Source organism: Oryctolagus cuniculus, chromosome 18, assembly GCF_964237555.1.
Source record: "Oryctolagus cuniculus chromosome 18, mOryCun1.1, whole genome shotgun sequence".
Classification (NCBI taxonomy): domain Eukaryota; kingdom Metazoa; phylum Chordata; class Mammalia; order Lagomorpha; family Leporidae; genus Oryctolagus; species Oryctolagus cuniculus.
This window is the reverse complement of record NC_091449.1, coordinates 27,870,452-27,875,529: the sequence shown is the minus strand read 5'-3', so window position 1 is coordinate 27,875,529 and position 5,078 is coordinate 27,870,452. Positions and strand designations below refer to the sequence as shown.

The window sequence follows — 5,078 nt, the reverse complement described above, 5'->3', positions numbered from 1 at the left end:
ACTAGAACACTTTGCCCATAAGGGATACCAGCACCACAGGTGGAGAATTAACCAAGTGAGCCACGGCGCTGGCCCCCGATAAATTTACTCTTAACAAAATATCAAAATATCTTATTCAGTATAAAGTTAGTAGTGAAAAGAGACTACCTTGTTGAACACAGAAATTTGAGATTATATTTCTTGGTATTAATTTGCATCTTAAGGCTTATTGCCTAGTTTATTTCAATATTTCAATCTAATATTACTAATAATATCTTGTACTTAGTGGTTCACTGTGTGCCAGACAATATTCTTTTGATTTTTTAAAAGATTTATTTATTTATTTATTTATTTGGAAGTCAGAGTTACACAGATATTGAACAAGAGGAAGAGAGAGAGAGAGAGAGGTCCTCCATCTGCTGGTTCACTCCCCAGATGGCCTAAAAGGTCAGAGATATGCCAATCTGAAACCAGGAGCCAGGACCTCTTCAGGGTCTCCCATGCAGATTCAGGGGCCCAAGGACTTGGGCCAACTTCCTACTGCTCTCCCAGGCTATAGCAGACAGCTGAATGGAAAGTGGAGCAGCCTGGACTTGAACCGGCCTCCATATGGGATGCCCCCACTGCATGCAGTGGCTTTACTAGCTACACCACAGCACTGGCCTCAAGACAATGCTCTAAAATGACACATTAATTATTCCCAAATATTGAAAAGTGGCATGGTACACATTTGAATGTGTTGTTTTGTACTAGTTGTAGAAACAGTTTAAAATATATTTATATTTAAAAATGTAAGCTTTGATCTAAAGGTTTACTTTCCCTTAAGGTGCCTGTTTGGAAACTGAGAGATCATTGAAGTCTCAAGATAGAGTACAACTGATCTTATCCAAGCCTCCTTTATCACATGAGGATGGTAAATGCCAAGCCCAGAGAAGTAAAGTGAACTGTTCAAGGTCACATAGGTAAGTTGTGTCAGGGATAATTCTGTATTAGCATTAGGTATCCTGATACATAGGCCACTGTTCTGTCAATTTTGTACTCCTTCTGGAGTTAAAGATTCTAAGTTGTGGAAAATTGAATTTGGAAATTTAGTGGTTGCTATGTTGTTATGGTGAGAAATTTCTGTGTATAGCTATGAGTTGCTTAAATTTTATTCAATATATTTTTCTAGTATGTTTGCTATTTATTTGAAATGTACAACAAGTAGCTTCATCTATTTGCCAAAAGAATTTTTTAAAGATTTATTTATATTATTTGAAAGTCAGAATTACACAGAGAGAGAAGGACAGGCAGAGAGAGTGGTCTTCCATTCACTGGTTCACTCCACAGTTGGCCTCCATGGCTGGAGCTGTGCTGACTGGAAGGCAGGAGCCAGGAGCCTCTTCCTGGTCTCCTATGCAGGTGCAGGGGCCCAAGGACTTGCACCATTTTATAATGCTTTCCCAGGCCATAGCAGAGAGCTGGATAGGAAGTGGAGCAGCCAGGTCTTGAACTGATGCCCCTATGGAATACCAGCACTGCAGGTGGCAGCCTCACCCACTATGGCACAGTGCCAGCCCTTGCCAAAAGAATTTATAGAAGCTATTCCATATATACACTTAACAATTATTTAGTTACTTGACACGAACTATCCCTGCATATTTGAAAATTTTGAATGGTATCACTTGGGTTTTAAGAATGTTATATTTTAGGTCTCTTAATATTTTTAGTGATGATGTTTTAAAGGCCCTTTCTGTTTTATGAAAAATGATAAGGATTTTGTTTTACAATGGCCATAGTATTACTACTTAAAGCAATAGATTAAATAACACTTTTAAACAAAGTCATTTAATACTGAATTCTAACACACTGGTATATTTTAAAGTGAGAAACCGGATTTCTTTCAGATATTCTAAAGAAGAATGATAATCAAAATTGAAGACATCTACAGTTTTTAATCACTTGTTTTAAATAATGGTCATAATGGTCCAATTTTGAGTTTAATTTTAATTAGCTTTTAAATGATTCAATATGTTTTATAGAAAAAATTCGGAGAACATAATTATATACTCAACCTCCCTCCCTTCTTTTTCCTTCTTTGTCATTTTTTTTAGCTTATGAAATGACATTTTCAGTTTACATTACATTAAAAATGGTTGTTGAATCAAGGGACAAGTTTAACAGGCAAAAAGCAAAAAGATCCTAATTTAGAGGGAATACAGACAATGGCTCTAAACAATATTTGAATATCACATCTAAACAATATTTGAAGAAATTGATAAATATTTTAATTTCTCCTACTAAAATGCTCAAAGTCTTTAATTATTTATCAAATATTAGTGCAAAATTATGGATTTAAATGATCCCAAAAAGTGATGAATTTTTGTGTAATAAAGTCCAATTTTTGTCAAGGCTTTTTGACAGTCTCACAGAAAACTTATGTTTGTGAATGGGAAGAATAATACCAAAATATCCATACTACCAAAAGCAATTTGCAAATTCAATGCAATCCCAATCAACATACCAACGATGTTCTCAGAGCTAGAAAAAATGATGCTAAAATTCACATAGAAACATGAGAGATGCTTAACATCTAAAGCAATATTATAAAGCAAAAAAAAAGCTGGAGACATCACACCATATTTTAAGACATATTACAGGGGTCAGCACTATGACAAAGCAGATAAAGTCACCGTCTGCAGTGCCGGCATCTCATATGGGTGCCAGTATGTTTCCCAGCTGCTCCACTTCTTATACCCCTCTCTGGTATAGCCTGAGAAAAAAGTAGAAAATGGCCAAAGTCTTTGGGCCCCTGCACCTGCATAGAGACCTGGAAGAAGCTCCTGACACTTTGATTCAGATCAAGACAGCTCCGGCCATTGTGGCCATTTGGGGAGTAAACCAGTGGATGGAAGACCTCTCTCTCTCTGCCTCTACCTCTCTGTAACTCTGCCTTTCAAATAAATAAACTGCAAAAAAAAAAAAGAAGAAGAAGTGTTAGCACTGATATAATAACAGACACATAGTTCAATGGAAAAGACTTGGTAGCATAGAAATAAACCCAAATTTCTACCAGCAACTCATATTTAACAAAGGAACTAAAATGAACTGGAGAAAGAAGAATCTCTTTCACAAGTGGTGCAGAGGAACTTGATTATCCATATGTAGAAGCCTGAAAAGAGACTCCAACATCTCTTACACTATGTGAAAGTGAACTCACAGTGAATTAAAATGTAATCATAAGACCCAAACCCAAGTAAACATAGGGAAACTCTAAATATTGTCAACACACAATAGCTTTTGGGTAAGATTCCAATAGCAATAGTCACAAAAATAAAAACAGAGACATTTGAGTATATCCAACTAAGATACTTCTTCACAACAAAGTAAACATCAGAGTGTAGATACAATGAACAGATGGCAGGAAAAATTAAAACTCTGAATGTTTACAGATTTCCAGAACATTTACATGAATTGGAAAAACTCCAAAAAATACAGTGAAGAAACAGGCAAGGATCTGAATAGACATTTCTCAGAAGAAATGTACATGGTCAAAACATGTGAATATGCCCGATGTCACTAGCCATTATGTAAATATAAATCAGAACACCATATCAGTCTCCAACACCTGTGGGAGAATACAACACTCAGGTGTTTGTGTGTGCAGCAAGTGGGTTTAGAGGACCCTGTTCACCTCTGGAGAGCAGAGCCTACAGGGAGGTAAAGAAACCTTACTGCGCAGGGGCATGCTAATCTTCTCTGTATCATTCGAATTTTAGTATATGTGCTGCCGAAGCGAGCACATGTGCTGCCGAAGCGAGAAAGAGATGAAAAGAATTTATCTCAGCTAGCCACTAATATTCAAGAAACAAGGTCTTCAGGAAAGCCAACTCAACTGACATTTTCATGTCATTGTTAAATAAAGGAAAAATTATCTAGGTTCAGCAATACGTAGTTTATAAGAGAAAGACTACAGAGTAATTTCCTTGGCATAGAAATAACTTTTTTTTTGTTTGTTTGTTTTTTTTTGTTTTTTTTTTTTTTTTTTATCTATGAGGGCTTGCTATCACCACCACACACCCACATCCCATATACAAATGCCTGGCTTGAGTGGTAGCTTCTCTGCTTTGAGGCAAGTTTCTGCTAGTGTGCACCCTGGGAGGAGACGGAGGATGGCAGAAGTGCTTGGGTCCCTGCACCCAAATGGGACATCCAGAATGAATTCCCAGTTCCTGGTTTTGGCTTGGTCAAGCTTTGGCTATTGCAAGTGTCTGGGGAGTGAAACAGTGGTTCCCTCTTCCTGTCACTCTGCCTTTCAAATCAATAACTGTTGTTGGTAATGACTAATAATGATATTCACTGATTGTCAAATTTTGAATCTATTAATTATAGACAATTTCTCTTTGTATTTTTAAACTTTCATAATGTTCTGTAGCCAATTTCATCACTAGAAATAAAAACTTTTCCTCAAAAAAAAAAAAGAAACCTTACTGCTTTCCTAATGTGCTTATTAAGTTCTTGACCAGCGCCTGTTAGTCTTGCCACAGACTTTCTAGTCTTACTACTTTCCTTCTTCTTCCTCTTCTCTGTGACTTGTAAAATAGTATACATTCTATATACTGTGGATACTTTTGATTTATTTTATTCCTTCGGTCTCCTATGAAGTTCCTCCACAAAAGCACAGCCCTCAAAATATTCATTCATTTATGCAGTCTGCAGATTTCATGAGCTACTAAATTCCACGTAGTATGTTAAAGGCAAGATCTGGGCCTAACAGAAAAGTGGTCTAAATTCTGTGCCTAGAAGAGGATTTGGGACATAGTAGAACTTCAGTGAAGTGCTATGTGAATGACATGCACTCATTAAATGAGTAATCTAAAGCATACACTTCATTTAAGCAACACAGCAGCCCTACTCACCTCAGGTAGAGCAATTGAGAGGAATAATGTGAACAAAAATAAGACATCAATAAGTTGAATAATAACAGAGAAAAAACAAAATGAGATAGATGCCAACATTACTGAGCTATTTTTGAGGAATTAAATTGATCGAGGGGCTGGCATTGTGGCCAAGTGGGGAAAGCTGCAATCTGTGAGGCCAGCATAACATCTGAGTTCCAC

The 5,078-nt window shown here is 36.8% G+C and overlaps 1 pseudogene; it reads right to left on the bottom strand.

Annotated features, from left to right (window-relative positions):
- Positions 1-3,693: 3,693 nt before the first annotated feature.
- LOC138846840 (U6 spliceosomal RNA) lies at positions 3,694-3,761 on the bottom strand (annotated as a pseudogene).
- Between the last annotated feature and the right edge of the window lie 1,317 nt (positions 3,762-5,078).